General features: G+C 38.3%; 1 protein-coding gene across 1 annotated transcript in view; it reads left to right on the top strand.

The window, feature by feature from the left end:
- The window catches only part of AR (androgen receptor), a 193,966-nt gene that overhangs the window by 90,520 nt on the left and 83,775 nt on the right, over positions 1-19,671 (top strand). The gene's annotated exons all lie outside the window — the stretch shown is intronic.

The raw sequence follows: 19,671 nt of genomic DNA on the forward strand, positions 1-19,671 counted from the left end.
CACTGATACACGTTAACAGTGTCTTAATTAGAACTCAAGAGTTGTTCAGGGTTCATCTTGGCCTTCAAATTAACATGCTACTTGAAAGGCAACATTGGTGGTTTTCAAACTTTGGTCTTAGGCCAAAAAATAAGTGGAACAGCAAAGAAAGTGGGAAGAGAGTTAATTAGGAAATTCTCAGGCAGCATCTGGGCTGGATCCTGAAAATTCATCAATGAAAGCCATATGAAGAATGGGAAAAACATACATAAATGGATTCTTTGTGGTATAAAACATTACAGATGTTCTGAAAGCTGTAATAAGTTGGGGACATGATCATATTCCATGTAAGGGATGCAGGATCATGAAGGGGTTCATAAAGTAGGTGATGTCCTCTTGACCTGAGACCTGAGATGTGGCAAGGGAGAGAGATGGTTGGGGGCAGGATAAGGCCATTCCAGATAGAGGGAATGGTAATGTAAGCAAAGACACTGGGGTGTCAAACAGCAGGTTAGATTGGAGAACTGAAATAAGGTAGTACTTTTGGGAGGTCATTTGAATAGTGTTGTGGAAGTGGTGAAAGAAAGAGCTAAAAATAAGCCTTGAATACCAAGCTAGTGCTTTGAATTTGTATGCTGTAGGATAAGCATTTTTCAGTGCCTACCCAAGAAGATTGCTTAAGCATTTAATAAAATTATAAACCCTTAGGTCTTACCTATAGCTGCAGATTCAGAAGACTCTGGGCTAAGTAGGAGTGGGACAAAATCTCTGTAAAGTTGTCCCTCACTATCCACAGAGGAATGGTTCCAGAGCTTCTGTGCATCCGAAAATTCACAGATGCTCAAGTCCCTTATATAAAATGGCATAGTATTTGCATATAACCTATGCACATCCTTCAATATACTTTAAATCACCTCTAGATTACTTATAATACCTAATGCAATGTACTGTGTTACTGTGTGTATGTATGCTCAGCTGTGTCTGATCTTTGTGACCCCATGGACTGTAGCCCACCAAGTTCCTCTGTCCATGGAATTTTGTAAGCAAGAGTATTGGCAAGAGTTGCTGTTTACTACTCCAGAGGATCTTCTTGACCCAGAGATTGAACCAGCATCTTTTGTGTCTCCTGCATTTGCAGGCAGATTCTTTACCACTGTGTCACCTGGGAAACAATGTGATGTAAATGTTATATAAATTGTTGTACATATAGTGTAAAGTCTATATAAGTGATTTCCAGCATGCAGCAAATTCAAGTTTTTCTCTTTGGAACTTTCTGGAATTTTTTAAAGAGTATTTTTGAGCTGTAGTTGGTTGAACCTGTGGGTGCAGAATCTGCAGATATGGAAGGTCAACTGTATTGATAAGTAGCTATTCAAGGGATTATGATTCAACAGTGAATAAGGCCACTGGTGTAAACTATGGGGAGTTCTGAGAACTCTTAAGAAGAGGAGTTACAGAAACAAATATTTTAAACAGGATTTCTTTGTGATCCAGTGTGTTTTGTGGATTGGAGAGCATCAGACAGTAGGCAGAAAGACTTGAGTAAGAGCTGCAGTTATTTTGAAGGTTGGTTTATGTGTGTGTGTATGTGTGTGGAAGGGTATGATTTAGATAGTAAAGTTAGCAGATAGTAGTTACTGATGACTGGATAGGGATAGTACACGTGATATAATGAGAAAGTGTATTACATTAAATACAAGATGACTTGCAGTTTTCTGGGTTAAATCATTGGAGACTACTATCCCCTGTGAGAAGCTACGGTCTAATAATTGATCTTGGAGTTAGAGAGACCTGAGTTCAAACCTTAAAACCATCATTTACTGTCTATGGGTCTTTGGCAGCACATGTTAGCTCTTATTATTGTGCCATATGTTGAGATAGTATACTGGATTGAGATGAGGTGGGGAATTTTTATTCTCTGCCAATGACCCCCTGTCCCCACAATCGAAATCAGCATTTTAGGTTGGGGAGCAAAGCACTTTACCAAGTGTCAAATTAATACCTAGCCTTGTCTTGCCTTGGGGCAGGCCTTGTTCTTTGTGTGTTTTAGAGAGCAGGGTAAGACCAGTTGCTAGTGAGTGTCTCAATGAAGCTGTTTTCCTGGAGCTTGTAGGTTCTTTTGGCCAACATGAAATGTCTAACCTTGGATTTCCTGATTGTGAACTGAGCTTGGAATCTCATCAGCATTTCATTCCTCCCCATGTTGTGCCTGCTCTCACGGTGCTATCTCTCTTCTTTGGGTTTCTGAAGCCCTCAGACACGCTGAACATTTTCACATTTCTTAAACTACATTGTATTTTCCCTGCCTCAGACCAAGTCACGAAAGTACTTTAAAGATAAAGTTAGTTTTTTCAGTGCTTTCATAAGTTTTTCACAAAGGATAGCAGTGACTTCTTCTTCTCTGCCTTAACCAGTAGTGTCTGACAGAGTAGGAGGCAGTATGGTATATTTCAGAGCTCACTGAACTGGGAGTTAGATGTCCTGGACTCTAGTCCTGAGAAGAAGTTGTGATGGCATGGGGAAATTGGGGATAAATGACCTTTTAAGTGTTCCAGGCCTTTTTCCATGTTATCTGACATTTGTCACAAAACTCCTTTGAGGCTGGTATATTGTTTTCCCCATTTTGTAGATAGTGAAACTGATGGTAGGGCGTTAGGCTCATTTTGTGCCCAACATCACATAGCTAGTGATCAGTAGTGTGTGTGTGTGTGTGTGTGTTTGGTCAGTCTTACAGTCGTGTCTGACTCTTTGTGAGACTATGGACTGTAGTCCGCCAGACTCCTCTGCCCATGGAATTTTCCAGGCAAGAATATTGGAGTGGCTTGCCATTTCATACTCTAGAGGTTCTTCCTGACCCAGGGATCAAATCCACATCTCTTGCATCTTCTGCATTAACAGGCAGAGTCTTTACCACTGCACCACCTGATAAGCCCCAGTGATGAGTAATAGATTCAAATCCAAGTTTCTGGGCCCCAAAAGCCTTTCTTTCTTTTTTTTTTTTTTCTCTTGTGACACTGCAACTTACTATAAAACACCATTTACTCTGAGCTTTTCAAAAATATTTTTGTAAAATGGGTTCTGTAACCTTTGCTCTGTACAATGGTAAATCTTGTAAGACAAGATTTAGGATATGGGACAGCAGTATTTGTATCTTTGTGTCTTTAATGTATTCTAAGTGCCTCTCACAGTGCCTGCCACATTGTAGCATGTGTGTCTGTGTGTGCTAAGTTGCTTCAGTTATGTCTGACTCTTTGCAATCCTATGGACTGTAGCCTGACAGGCTACTCTGTCCATGGGATTCTCCAAGCAAGGATACAGAAGTGGGTTGCCATTTCCTTTTCCAGCCACAGAGTAGAGCACTCAATAAATATTTGCTGATTCTTCCTAATAAGAAGAAGGTAGTTTCATAATGGATGAAATACATTTTGGGAGCTGCTATACTGTTTAATGCTATTACCATTTTTTCAAAAGGTTCTGGAATATAGCTGAGTGACTGATGTTGGTCATTATATAGATTTTTCATAGGTTAACTATTCTAGATCCTAAGTTCTATGAAAACTCAGTGTGCAGAATGTTACTAAAAATATTGTTCTACATCAGAATTCTGGCATAGGAATCATAATATTTGGGTTCTAGTCTCAGGCCCAGCTCTGAAAATTTTTTTCTCCAGGTCAGTTCTCTGTAATTTCTCAGCCCCCAAATTTTCTCCCTGAACCATAAGGGAGTTAAACTACAACAGGGAGTTTCAGCCTTGATTGGAAATTAAATTAATTTGAGGAGCTTTGAAAAATTTGGATTCCCAGACTCCACCCTAGTTAAATTAAATCAAAATTGGGATTGTGGGGAGATGCATTGGCATATCCACTGCATGGGAAACTCCTCTAGCAATTTTACTGTGTACCCAAGGATGGGAAACACTGGACTAGATGATCTCTCAGAGCCATCCAGCCCTGACAATCACTGAGATGCAGTGCCGTATAGATAGTATGGTGAACAAAGTATAGGTTTTGAAGTTAGTCAAATATGCATTCAAGTCCTGACTTTTCTACTTTATTAGCTGTGTGATCTTGAAGAAATTGTTCAATGCCTCTGGCTCTTCATTTTAAAATATATTCTACATATCCTGCAGTAGTGGTTGTGGTGATTATGCACTTTCAACAGTGCTTAACACACAGTATGCCTTCAGTAAATAATACTTCTAGTATCAGATTTCAAATGGAGGCTATGAGGAAAATATTGGTCTAGTAATATTTGACAGGTAAATTAAAATCAAGTTGTTTTCTCATTTTCTGCCTTCTTGGCAATGGATTCTGGAAACAAAGAATGTGGAAACAGCTCTCAGTCCTCAGATCTGATGACACTGCAGAAAGGAATCTGGCTAGTTCTTATGTGACCAATTGGCTCTGACGGCTCAGACGCCATTGGGAAGATTTTGGCTCACAGAATACAGCAGATGTAACTTGGGAATTATAAGGACATGACTGTAGTAAGGATTCACTGTTCAGCCCCATTTCTGAAAGTGATTTATGGGGAAAAGGACAGCCTTGACATTTTGGTGGGGTACACTGATTTAAAAAAAAAAATGTGTTGCTGTCTTAGCATGATCGTCAGTGATAAAAACTTCAGGAAAATGGAAATCACAAGTAGGCCTATAACTGCCTGGTGCATAGTGACATATTTTTCTATCCATCATTGTGTATTGTGCAAAGCAGTCTCTGAATGTCAGGTTTGAGACTTGAGTATGCATTAGAGCTATGGGCATCTGATCTATTCTAGAGTAACGGATGAATATGTAAAACATCTAGCTTGGTTAGTAATTGCATTTAGTAAATAGTGGGCTTTACTCCCTAAACCCCTCAGGCAACACACACATTTTCTGATTCTATAGTAATCACCATCTTGGCCCCTTTTATAGTATTTATCTTGCTATATCTTGCATTGATCATTCAGATACTTGTCATGGACCAAAATGAGCCCATGAAAGCTATTAAAGGACAGGGGCTGTGTCTTTCTCATCTTCATGTAACCACCATTTATCAGAGCTCTCTTCATAATATATGAATGTTATGAATTTTTGAATGGATGAATGAAAAGTATTAACAACTTCTTACCCCTTTTCTGATGTATGATGAGGATTAATGTGTGTGTATTGGGGGAGGGGTGATTCTTGTATCACACGAAATATAAACTGACTTGGAAAACAAGGCATCAAGAATGGTAAAGTGAATACTGCCATAAATCTCCTCTTTTTTAAAATCAACATACGCACTAAAAAAATTGTGAAAATTAGCTTTTCTAGAATTCTGGAAAGGAAAAAAACGGCTTGCAACTAATCCTAGGAACATTTATTCAAGTAAATCTGCTGTATGTTCTCTGATCATAATAGAAGTAACTAGGTATCACTACCAGAAGGAAAGCTGTGAAACACAATCCTAAATAAACAATGAGTCAAACAAAAAAAAATCACATCAGAAATAAGAAAATACTTGAGGTGAATGAAACAAAATTGTAACATTACTAAACTTATGGGATGCACATATGCTAAAGCAGTATTTAAAGAGAAATTTATAGCTATGAATGCCTATTTCTAAGGTCTGAATATTTTTATCCCCACATAAACCCATAGGTTGAAATCCTAATGCCCTATATGATGGTATTAGAAGTTGGGACCTTTAGGAAATGCTAAGTATATGAGCGTGGCACCTGCATTGAGTGGAATTAGTGCTCTTATAAAAGGCCCCAGAGAGCTTACTTGCCCTTCTGCCATTTTGTAAAGGAAATCAGTCCTGAATATTAATTGAAGGACTGATGCTGCGGCTGAAGCTCCAATAATTTGGCCACCTGATGAGAAGAGCCGACTCATTGGAAAAGATCCTGATACTGGGAAAAATAGAAGGTGGGAGGAGAAGGGGGATGACAGAGGACAAGATGGTTGGATAGCATCACTGATTCAATGAACATGAGTTTGAGCCAGTTTTGGAAGTTGGCGAAGGACAGGGAGGTTTGGCATGCTGTGGGGTTGCAAAGAGTTGGACGTGACTGAGCAACTGAATTGAACTGATTACCAATCCTTCACAAACTCTTCCAAAAAATACAAGTGAAAACACTTCCTCCAAAATTCTGTGATTCTCCAAAACCAAAGATATCACACACACACACACACACACACACACACACACACACACACACATATACACACACAAACTAGAGATCACTTTTGAACATAGATTTTAAAAAAAGATCCTCAACAAAATAATAGCAAACCAGCATCAAATAAAAGAGCAGTATAGTGACCAAGTAGGGTTTATATAAAGAATGTAAAATTGAGATTTATCTCAGGAAGGTAAGGTTAGAAAATCAACTAATAAATATAATGCACTATATTTAAGAGAACAAAGGCATCATGATCATCTCAATAGATGCTGAAAATAATTGGAAAAATCTCTAATACTTTTTCATGATTAAATTAGTAACAAACAGGTAAAAGTAAAAATCTTGCTCTGATAATGGATATCTATGAAAAACCAGCAGCTATCATAAATATGGGGATTCCCTGGTGACTCAGTGGTAAAGAATCCTCCTTTCATGCAGGAGACACAGGAGATGTGGGTTTGACCCTGGGTCAGGAAGATCCCCTAGAGTAGGGCATGGCAACCCACTCCACTATTCTTACCTGGAGAATCCCATGGACAGAGGAGCCTTCCAGGCTATAGTCCACAGGGGCTCAAAGAGCAGACATGACTGAAGTGACTTAGCACGCATGCATGTATCATATTTAAGAGTTAAAGAATGAAAGATTTCCCTGTAAGAGCAAATTGAGGCAAGGATGTTCACTGTCACCATTTCTATTCACCAGTGTATTAGAGAATGCAGCCAGGGGAAATAGACAAGGAAAAGAAAGTAAAAATCATCCAGATTGTAGAGGAAGTAAGAAAAGCATTTTTATTAAGATGACAAATTTCTAGAAAGATTCAACCTGCCAAGAATGAATCAAAAGGAAACAAATAGTTTGCACAGATCAATAACTAGAAGTGAAAGTGAGTTTGTAATAAAAGCAAAAATCTTCCAGCAAGCAAAATCAGGACTGGAGGACTTCATAGGTGAATTCCTACAAACATAAAAGGAAAAATTAATACCTATTATTTTCAAAATATTACAGAAAAATTGAAGAGGATGAAAGACACCCAAATTCATTCTAGGAGGCCACCTTTACACTGATACCAAAAAACAAAGACACTATAAAAAAGAAAGTTCAGTTCAGTTCAATAGCTCAGTCATGTCCAACACTTGGCAACCCCATGGACTACAGCAGGCCAGGGTTAGAATGGACCGCTTGTATTTCCTTGCAGTCCAAGGGACTCTCAAGAGTCTACTCCAACATCACAATTCAAAAGTTTCAGTTCTTCAAGTTCAGCTTTCTTTATGGTCCAACTCTAACATCCATACATGACTCCTATAAAAACCATAGCTTTGACTAGATGGACATTTGTCGGCGAGGTAATGTCTCTGTTTTTTAATATGCTGTTTAGGTTGGTCATAGTTTTTCTTCCAAAGAACAAAGTCTTTTAATTTCATAGGTACAGTCACCATGTGCAGTGGTTTTGGAGCCCAAGAAAACAAAGTCTCTCACTGTTTCCATTATTTTCCCATCTACTTGCCATGAAGTGGTGGGACCAGATGCCATGATCTTCAATTCTTGAATGTTGAGTTTTAAGCCAACTTTTTCACTCTTCTCTTTCATTTTCATCAAGAGGCTCTTCAGTTCCTCTTTGCTTTCTGGCATAAGGGTTGTGTCATCTGCATGTCTGAGGCTATTGATATTTCTCCTGGCAATCTTGATTCCAGCTTGTGCTTCATCCAGCCTAGTATTTCACGTGATTTAAGTTAAATAAGCAGGGTGACAATATACAGCCTTGACGTACTCCTTTCCCAATATGGAACCAGTCTCTTGTTCCATGTCTGGTTCTAACTGTTGTTTCTTGACTTACATATAGATTTCTCAGTAGGCACATAATGTGAACTTACATTCTCATCTCTTGAAGACTTCCGCAGTTTGTTGTGATCCACACAGTCAAAGACTTTGCTGTAGTCAACAAAGCAAAAGTAGATATATTTCTGGAACTTTCTTGCTTTTTTCTGTGATCTAGCAGATGTTGGCAATTTGATCTCTGGTTCCTCTGCCTTTTCTAAATCCAGCTTGAACATCTGGAAGTTCATGGTTCACATACTGTTGAAGCCTGATTTGGAGAATTTTGAGCATTACTTTGCTGGTGTGTGAGATGAGTGCAACTGTGCGGTAGTTTGACCATTCTTTGACATTGTATTTCTTTGGGATTGGAATGAAAACTGACCATTTCCAGTCCTGTGGCCACTGCCAAATTTTCCAAATTTCCTGGCATTTTGAATGCAGCACTTTTAACAGTATCATCTTTTTGAATTTGAAATAGCTCGGCTGAGAATTCCATCACCTCCACTAGCTCTGTTCTTAGTGATGCTTCCTAAGGCCCACTTGACTTTGGACTCCAGGATGTCTGGCTATAGGTGAGTGTTCACACCATCTTAGTTATCTGGGTCGTGAAGATCTTTTTTGTATAGTTTTTCTGTGTAGTCTTGCCACCTCTTCATAATATCTTCTGCTTCTCTTAGGTCCATTCCATTTCTGTCCTTTATTGTGCCCATCTTTGCATGAAATATTCCTTTGGTATCTCTAATTTTCTTGAAAACATCTCTAGTCTTTCCATTCTCTTCTTTTCCTCTATTTCTTTGCATTGATCACTGAAGAAGGCTTTCTTACCTCTCCTTGCTATTCTTAGAACTCTGCATTCAAGTGGGTATATCTTTCCTTTTCTCTTTTACCTTTAGCTTCTCTTCTTTTCTCAGCTATTTGTAAGCCCTCCTCAAACAACCATTTTGCCTTTATGCATTTCTTTTTCTTGGGGGTGGTCTTGATAAGTCTCCTCTGCAATGTTCTGAACCTCCATCCATAGTTATCCTGGTACTCTGTCTATCAGATCTGATCCCTTGAATCTATGTGTCACTTCCACTGTATAATAGTAAGGGATTTGATTTAGGTCATACCTGAATGGTCTAGTGGTTTTCCAATCTTCAGGTTAAGTCTGAATTTGGCAATAAGGAGTTCATGATCTGAACCACATTCAGCTCCTGTGCTTGTTTTTGCTGACTGTATAGAGCTTCTCCATCTTTGGCTGCAAAGAATATAATCAATCTGCTTTTGGTATTGGCCATATGGTGAATTCCATGTGTAGAGTCGTCTCTTGTGTTTTTGGAAGAGGGTGTTTGCTATAACCAATGTCTTCTTTTGGCACAACTCTGTTGGTCTTTACCATGCTTCATTTTATACTCCAAGGCCAAAGTTGTCTGTTACTCCAGGTATCTCTTGACTTCCTACTTTTGCATTCCATCCCCTATGGTGAAAAGGGCATATTTCTTCAGTGTTAACTCTAGAAATTCTTATTGGTCTTTATAGAACCATTAAACTTCAGCTTCTTCAGCATTAGTGGTTGGGACATAGACTTGGATTACTCTGATATTGAATGATTTGCCTTGGAAACAAACAGAGATCATTCTGTCGTTTTTGAGATTGCACCCAAGCATTGCATTTTGGACTCTTGTTGACTGTGAGGGTGACTACATTTCTTCTAAGGGATTATTGCCTACAGTAGTAGATATAATGTTCATCTGAATTAAATTCACCCATTCAAGTCCATTTTAGTTCACCGATTCCTATAATATCAATGCTCACTTTTGCCATCTCCTGTTTGACCACTTCCAATTTGCCTTGATTCATGGACATAACATTTCATATTCCTATGCAATATTGTTCTTTACAGCATCGGACGTTACTTCCATCACCTGGATCTTTTAGCATTCATTTGTTTGGGACTTTTTGTGTTTTCTGGACCTTAGTGTCCTTTTCCTTTCCCTAGTTAGGGAAGTTTTCAGCTTTTTTTTTTTTTTTTTTTTTCAAATAAGCTATATGCCCATTTATCTTTGTCTTCTCCTTCTGGAATCCCTATAATGTGATTGGTAGTATGCTTTATGTTTTCCCATACATCTTTTAAACTTTTCTCATTTAAATATTTAAATTTAAATTATTTTTTTTTACCTTCAGCATGGATGATTTCCACTAGTTTATATTCCAATTTGGTGATTCATTCCTTTGTACCACCTAATCTATGGTTGATTCCTTCTAATCTTTGTTTTAGTTGTATTCTTCAGCTCCGTTTGATTTTTCTCTATATTTTCTATATCTTTTTAAAAATTCTGTTTAACCATTTTTTCCCCAAGTTCATCGAGCACCTTTATTATCATTACCTTGAACTCATTTTTGGATATATTGTTTATCTCCACTTCACTTAGTTCATTATCTGAGGTTTTGTCTTGTTCCTTCATTTGGAATATATTCTATCTCCTCATTTTACCGAATTTTCTGTTTTTATTCTGCTTATTCGGCAGATCAGTTATTGTGTTTCACATTCTTGGTGAAGTGATCTAATATAGAGAATGTTCTATGAGACCCAGCAGCACTTCCCCTCTGTTCATCAGAGAAATATGTTCTGATGGTGCCCCCTTATATATGTGTGTGTCCTTCTGTTGTGACAAGGCTGATTACTGTGGGAATGCTGGTAGGTGTGGTTGATTTCTAGCTTGATTGGCTGCCAGGCCTTCCTTTGTGCAGTGGCTGCCAGCATGATGGTGGGTGGGGCTATATCCTGACTCAGTTGACAGTGTGCCCAAAGGCTTCCTGGGGCTAGTGCCAACTCCTGATAGGCAGAGCTTGGCCCTGGTATGGCTGGCTTCACATTCTATGAGGTTCCAAATCTGGTACCAGCTTGTGGATGGGGAGGGCTGAGGCTTGGCGCAGCTCGTTTTGTAGCCCCAGGAGTCTTGGTGCTGGTACTAATAGGCTGGTGTGTGGAGTTGGGTTCTTGTGTGAGAAGATTTAGCATTGTTAAGATGGTAATGCTTTCCATGGATTCAAGGAATGTTTCTCAAAATCCCAACTGCCTTCTCAGCAATGACGTAAGCTGCTTTACCTCCAAAATATCATGGAATCTTCATGGCAGTCTTGTGAGTACCGTATTTCTTTATACATTTTTCACATGAAGAAATTTAAGCAAAATTATTTGTTCAGTGACTTATTATAAAATGGCAAAAATGACCATGAAAATCATATGTTCTACCTGTTTACTTTCCCACTTCAACAAAAAGCATCACTAAAGAGAATTTGAAAGATATAACATAAGCTCATGTAGTACTTTTAAAAGAAACCATCACTGTTTTCTTGAACAGATATTCATCAAATTTCAAATCTCAGGCTGTTAGGGAAAAAGAGACTTACTACTGAAATATCCATTATACCCTCACAAAAGTAGGTTCAAGCCATCTGTGAAGAGAAAATAACTTTGAACTCTTTGATTTTTATCTTAGAAATTCATGTAAAGTTTTCATTATATTCCACAATGTCATTAATAAAAACATTTTAATGACTCCACATGAGGAAAAATATGATGCTCTGTAAAGATATTTGGTGGTTTCCTAAATCCTTTCTTGTTTGAAAAGTACAGAGGAATATATAAAAAATGATACAGCTTCGCATATATAGCCTTTTGCTCTTCTCTCTCCATCTGTATTTGCTGTTTCTTAAAAACACTGTATGGGATTTCCCTGGTGGCTCAGATGGAAAAGAATCTGCCTGCAATGCAGGAGACCCAGGTTCAATCCCTGGGTTGGGAAGATCCCCTGGAGATTGGAATGGCAACCCACTCCAGTATTCTTGCCTGGAGAATTCCATGGACAGAGGAACCTGGCAGGCTACAGTCCATGGGTTCTCAAAGAGTCAATCATGACTGAGCTAGACTAACACTCTCACTAAAAACACTGTATAGCCAAGAATGATGGTCCTTTTTATTTTAAGACTATAAGAGATTTCATTTTTTATGGCATGACACAAGGTAATGGCACCCTAGACTTACAATGCAGCCACCATGTGACAGGCATAGAGGGAAGGGGTTAACATTTATTATTCAATGTAAGTCTCACAAAAGTCCTAAGGGTAGAAAATATCCTCACTTTTTAGATGAGGCAAGTTGATCTCAGAGAGCCTAATTACTAGACCCAAGGTTCAGTGGTAGAGGCAACATTTTAACCTAGGTCTGGCTTGCTCAAAAGCCCTACCAATTTTGCGTTCTCTCCCAAACAGGTAAGACTGGTCTGTGACTTTTGCATTTTATCCTGGTTCCATAGTCATTGAGGATCTTTGCTTACATTAGTTAGACTCCCTAAGGTATCTAAAGTATCCTCAAGTCTGAGAGACAACGAGAAAGAAAGAGATAGAGAAAGACAGGGAGACAGAGAGAGATCCAGAGAGATAGAGAAGGAGTGAGAAAGAGAGAAAGGGAGAGAGACACAGGGAGGGAGAGAGAGAGAAAGACTGAGATTATAACTGGGTGCTAAGGGTTTCTGAGTCCAACTTTCTCATGGTTGAGCTGGCGTTTGTAAGCCTATTGCTGCTAAGTCACTTCAGTCGTGTCCGACTCTGTGCGACCCCATTCCTGGGATTCTCCAGGCAAGAACACTGGAGTGGGTTGCCATTTCCTTCTCCAATGCATAAAAGTGAAAAGTGAAAGTGAAGTCGCTCAGTCATGTCGGACTCTTCGCGACCCCATGGACTGCAGCCTACCAGGCTCCTCTGTCCATGGGATTTTCCAGGCAAGAGTACTGGAGTGGGGTGCCATTGCCTTCTTCGTTGTAAGCCTATACCTTCTAGTAATCCACTTTCATTTAATTAATTGTGAAACCATTGGAGAAAAGCAAGTCATGTTCTTGTTTGGAAAATTTCCATTTTATGTGGCAGGGCTTTTGTTTCAGACTTCATAAAACTGAATGCCAAGCATTGGGATAATAAGTGAGCACATAACCCAGGGGAGGTGGGAAAAAACATAATGTTGTGTGAAAATTCTGCAGTTACGTATTCTCAAAGGAAACCTCTGCTGTGCTTCCAGTTAGAGTTATTTAGGGATGTGCTTGTTAGAAATTTCAGAGGTTGTTCTTTTAGTCTTTTTTTTAAATTGTGTTATGTTATAGCTATACAAAGGAATACATGTAACATTCAAGTTACTTATATAGTATGATAATAAAACAACGTTCATGAACTCCAATTAAGGAATGAGAACATTAACATTTTTATTTTCTCCAACCTAACACTTGGACCCAGAATGGTGCTTAATATGTAGCGGGTGCTTAATACATGTTTTTTACTGAATGCACAAATCAGTTTGTACCTCCTTTCATTATATCATTACCACCTCAGAGATAACCACTATGCTATATTTGGGGTTTATTACTCCCTGACATTTTTATGTTTTTCACATATATATTCCCAAATTATATATTGTTTGCTTTTACTTCTTTTTAAACTTTATCCAATTGAATCATATTGTATGTAGGCTATTATGAGTTATGTTTTTTCCTGCAACATTAGCTTGTGAAAATCCACCTGTTTGTAGATGTATTCTGTTCCTTGTCTTTACTGAATTGTATTTCATTGAATGAATATTCTATAATTTATTCATTCTTTCTCCTATATCATTTCTGCTTCTATAAACAAAGCTGCAATGTCCATTTCTGCACATACCTCCTGGTACAAATGTGCATGAGTTTCTCTAGAATACAAATATGGGAGAGGGACTGCAATCGGAATTTTCATTTCCAGTGCCAGAAGATCAGTCCATGAGACAGAATAGCAGTGTGCCCTTTGTCAGGGTCAGTGGGAATCCTGTCGAAACAATTTTGCCAGAGAGAGGAGGTGGGAGGTTGGCAGATACTGGCATGTTAAGGTCATATCTCAGGCCTCTAGCCAAAGTGGGTTGTATTTAGGAAAAATTCAAATTGTAAAATTGCCTTCATTATTTCTTCTCCTCTTCCACATCTTTTAAAGTTTTTCTTTTTTTTTTTTTACATTTTAAATTTATTTAATTTTAATTGAAGGGGAATTGTTTTACATTATTGTGTTGGTTTCTACCACACTTCAACGTGAATCAGCCATCAGTTCAGTTCAGTCATGCAGTCATGTCCAACTCTTCGCGACCCCATGGACTGCAGCATGCCAGGCTTTCCTGTCCATCACCAACTTCCAGAGCTTGCTCAAATTCATGTCCATCGAGTTGGTGATGCCATCCAACCGTCTTATCCTCTGTCATCCCATTCTCCTCCTGACTTCAATCTTTCTGAGTATCAGGACCTTTTCCAATGAGTCAGTTCTTCACATCAGGTGGCCAAAGTGTTGGAGTTTCAGCTTCAGCATCAGTCCTTCCAATGAACACCCAGGACTGATGTCCTTTAGGATGGACTGGTTGGATCTCCTTGCAGTTCAGGGGACTCTCAAGAGTCTTCTCTAACACCACAGTTCAAGAGCATCAATTCTTCAGCACTCAGCTTTCTTTATAGTCCAACTCTCACTTCCATACATGACTACTGGAAAAACAATAGCTTTAACTAGAAAGGCCTTTGTTGGCAGACTGTTTTTTAATATGCTGTCTAGATTGGTCTCATAGCTTTTCTTCCAAGGAGCAAGCATCTTTTAATTTCATGGTTGCAATCACAATCTGCAGTTATTTTGGAGCCCAAGAAAATAGTCTTGTCACTGTTTCCCCATCTATTTGCCATGAAGTGATTGGACCAGATGCCATGATCTTTGTTTTTTGAATGTTGAGTTTTAAGCCAGCTTTTTCACTCTCCTCTTTCAATTTCACCAAGAGGCTCTTTAGTTCTTCTTCGCTTTCTGCCATGAGGGTGGTATCATCTGCGTATTTGAGGTTATTGATATTTCTCTCAGCAATCTCGATTCCAACTTGTGCTTCATCCAGCCCAGCATTTCGCATGATGTACTCTGCATACGTTAAATTAGCAGTGTGACAATATACAGCCTTGACATACTCCTTTCCCAGTCTGGAACCAGTCTGTTGTCCCATGTCCAGTTCTAACTGTTGCTTCTTGACCTGCATAGAGATTTCTCAGGAGGCAGGTAAGGTGGTCTGATACTCACATCTCTAAGAATTCTCCAGAGCTTGTTGTGATCCACACAGTCAAAGGCTTTAACATAGTCAATAAAGCAGAAGTAGATGCTTTTCTGGATCTCTCTTGCTTTCTCAGTGATCCAACAGATGTTGACAATTTGATCTCTGGTTCCTCTACCTTTTCTAAATCCAGCTTGAACATCTGGAAGTTCACGGTTCACATACTGCTGAAGCTTGGCTTGGAGAATTTTGAGCATTACTTTACTAGTGTGTGAAATGAGTGCAATTGTGCAGTAGGTTGAACATTCTTTGGCATTGTTTTTCTTTGGGATCAGAATGAAAACTGACCTTTTCCGGTCCTGTGGCCACTACTGAGTTTTCCAAATTTGCTGGCATATTGAGTGCAGCACTTTCACAGCATCATCTTTTAGGATTTGAAATAGCTCAAGTGGAATTCCATCACCTCCTCTAGCTTTGTTTGTAGTGATGCTTCCTAAGGCTCACTTGACTTTGCACTCCAGAATGGCTTTAGGTGAGTGATGACACCATCGTGGTTATCTGGGTCATGAAGATCTTTTTTGTATAGTTTTAGGTATATGTATGTCCCCTTCTTCTTCAACCTTCATCCCACCTCCTACCACCATCCCACTCCTCTAGATTGTCACAGAGCTCCAGGTTGAGCTCCCTGAGTCATACAGTAAATTCCCATTAACTATCTATTTCACATGTGGTAGTGTATATGTTTCCATGTTACTCTCTCCATACAACCCTCCCTCTCCTTCCTCCCCACTTCCCTTTCCCGTATGTCTGTACTCTGTGTCTGCATCTCTATTGCTACTCTGGAAACAGGTTCATCAGTACCAACTTTCTAGATTCCATATATATGTGTTAATATCCGAGATTTGTTTTTCTCTTTCTGTCTTACTTCACTCTGTATAATAGGTTCTAGATTCTTCCACCACATTAGAACTGACTCAAACATGTTCCTTTTTATGGCTGAATAATATTCAATTGTATATATGTACCACAATTTCTTTATCCATAGCTATTTTTATGTGAGATGTATTTCATTATATTCATATCTTATGAATCAAGTGTTAGTTGCTCAGTCATGTCGGACTGTTTGCAACTCCAGGGACTGTAGCCCTATAGACATCTCTGTCCATGGAATTCTCCAAGCAAGAGTACTGGAATGTGTAACCATTTCCTTCTCCAGAGAATCTTCCTGACCCAGGAATCAAACTTGGGTCTCCCACATTCTTGGCAGATTCTTTACTGTCTGAGACACGAGGGAAGCCCCAATAATTAAAATGATGATTTTTTTTCAGTCTTGGAGTATTGACTATAAATTTGATTGATTATATTCTTTTAAATAACTTGTATTCTAAATTTTAATATGGATGAGATTTCCTATTTTTAAAGTCTCTAAAAGGACCACTTATTTACTCTATGCAGGCTCCCATTTTGTTTATCTAATATTTAATTTTAAGTCATATAATAATAGCTACTGTCATTATTTTATATATACATAAATTCATATATGCATATATACATGTATATACATATATTTTGTTTATCTAATATTTACTTTTCATTCATATAATAATAACTACTGTCATTATATATGTAAATATATGTATATATACATATATGCATATGTATATAAATACATACATATATTTATACTTTTCAACTTGGACAAACTCTGGGAGATGGTGAGGGACAGGAAAGTCTGGCGTGCTACAGTCCATGGAGTCACAAAGACTTGGACACAAATTGGCGACTGAAAAACAACAACATACCTTTCAAAAAGCATTTCTATCTTTGAGGTACTTTCTCATCTGTAGCAGTACGCTCTTTGCTTTATTATATCATCTACTATGTTATTATACAGTTCTTTGCTTCCTGTCTTTCTTCTGTAGTAGATAGTAAGTTGCTTAGAGGCAAAGTTCATATCTTGATCATTAGTATATTCCCAACACCTAGACCTGTACCTCGTCCAGAGGAGTTGAGTTGAATCTATCTACCTAATTTAGACCTTCAATTTCATAATATAGTTAGTCATTGGTTACAAATCTACACTTTGCAGTTGGACTTACCTAGGATGGCAACCTGGCATTTTCACTTACTATAACAGTGATCTTGAACAAGTTTACTGAGTTTTCCTGAGCAGAAGCTTCCTCTCTTATAATATAGGGATGATGCAGAACTACCTGGCAGAGTTGTTGGGAAGATTAAATGAGATGATATATATGAAATGGCCTGGCACATAAAGTGCCTTAATATTACATGTCGTTCTGATTTTATTTGAACTGTTTTTATTCGTTATAGAAGTCATGAAATGTAAGAAGATGGATAATAAATAAACTTTTAAAAAGCTACAATTTTTACCCAAGGAAATGACATTTTTAGCCAAAGGAATGATGTTCTTAGGTTTTGGCTCATTCATATGTGGGAACTGAGCTCTTTTCCTGTGGAACTCATGGCCCTCCTAGCCTTAGTTTGGTGGATAGACTCCTGCTGGCTTGGGATGAATTATGGGGGAAAAGATAGGCCACCATAATCAGCTGCTGGGTTTGCATATCAGCAAAAGTTTCTGAGTGCTTTCTGTTGTATTTTGGCTGTGAATAAAGGCTAATATTTGTCTCTTAGAGATAAAGTGCTTGTCAAGTGTAGCCTGAGTGAAAGCCTTCTTTGCTCTTGCCCTGCCAAGGTTTCTCACTTAGGGTTGAGAGGAGCATAACATTTCATGCTTTGGGGGGGATTCTGATGATTGTGCTGAATATGATAACCAAAGAGGCCTGGGTAGAAAGTGAGGGTGATTACTGAGAAGACAATAGGGTAATGGACACTGTGTTAGATTTGGAGTCAGAGATTCCTGTACTTGATTTCAAAAAGTTTTGTGCTTCTCCACTCTCAGTCTGAATTTCTTCATTTGATATAATAATAATAATAATAATAATAATAAATGTCTCACAGTGTTGTTTTGAGGAGTTGAAATCATGCAACACAACAAACAGGCTATCATTAGAGCTTATTTTCCTTCCTCCTTGCCTTAGTAAGAAAAAAGTACTCATAAAAAATGGTGACTGATTCTAGGTCCATCCACATCACTAAAAATGAACCAATTTTGTTCCTTTTTATGGCTGAGTAATATTCCACTGTGTATATGTATCACAGGTTCTTTATCCACTCATCTGTTGATGGACATTTAGGTTGCTTCCATGTCCTGGCTATTGTAAATGGTGCTTCAGTAAACATTGGGGTACATGTGTGTTTTTGAATTATGACTTTCTCAGGGTATATGCCCAGTAGTGGGATTACTGGGTCATATAGCAGCTATATATTCTTAGTTTTTTAAGTAACCTCCATACTCTTCTCCACAGTGGTTGTATCAGTTTACATTCCCACCAACAGTCCAAGAGGGTTTTTGTTTTATCCACACTATCCCCAGCCTTTGTTGTCATACAGAGTTGAATAAGTCAGAAAGAGAAAAACAAATATATATTAATGAATATGTATGGAATCTACAAAGATGGTACAGATGAACCTGTTTGCAGGGTAGGAATAGAGATGCAGACATAGAAAATGGACATGTGGATACAGTGGGGTAGGGAAAGGTTGGATGGATTGGGAGAGTAGACTGACGTGTATACTCTACTATATGTAAAATAGTTAGCTAGTGGAAAGCTGCTGTATAGCACAGGGAGCTCAGCATGGTGCTCTGTGAGGACTTAGAGAAAGTGGAATGGGGGAGGGAGGTTCAAAAGGGAAGGGATATATGTATTCATATAGTTGATTTACTTTGTTGTATAGCATAAACTAACACCATATTATAAATTAATTATACTCAAATAAATAAGTAAAAGCAAAAAAAAGTAAATAAAATAGTGGTTGCATTCTTGTGGATAAGAGAATAGGCAGTTGTCACCTACCTGTGGCAGATTAACCTGGGAAACCACTTATGTTCTGTTTAATGATTAGACATAAGACATAGGAGAGAAAAAAAGACTTGACCTTTCAGTAGTATGAACCATATTCCCTTTATTTAAACTTGAATATATTACTGTGGGAGACTAAGATCTACCTTTCCATTAAGGTTTTAGGATTGGGTTTCTGGCTCTTTCTTTCAGTCCACCTGGAAGGACACAGACACAGATCCTCTTGGAGATAGACAGTTAACTAGGTGACCTTTGAAGCTCTGTCTTAGCCCAAGGAACATGAGTATTCTAATGGCTAAGAGTTGGGAGTGTTGCCTGAAAGATTTCCAGCATCACTGTGTATTACTTAATTACTACTTTATGTTATAGAATGGGAATGGGGAAATGTCCATCTTATCTATATAGACTCCTAAGGAAAGAAAGGAATGAAAAAAGAAGACTAGCATGAAAATACTAATCGTAATTCCACACTTCTGTATTCATTACAAGAGGTTTTTATCCTTTTGACTAATTTATACTTCTGTTCACACAAGTAGCTCAGTAGGATGGGTAATATTATTCCTACTTACAGATGAGAGTAAGGCTCAGAGAACTAGAACAAAGCACATCAAACTGCTTTGATGCTTAGTCTGGTATCACCATAGGTCTCCCTTTGGATAAGTAAGGTTTTAGGACTGAGTCCATACCATTTAATTACTCTGAAATTGTTTCAT

The sequence above is a fragment of the Muntiacus reevesi genome, chromosome X (assembly GCF_963930625.1).
Source record: "Muntiacus reevesi chromosome X, mMunRee1.1, whole genome shotgun sequence".
Taxonomy (NCBI): Eukaryota; Metazoa; Chordata; class Mammalia; order Artiodactyla; family Cervidae; genus Muntiacus; species Muntiacus reevesi.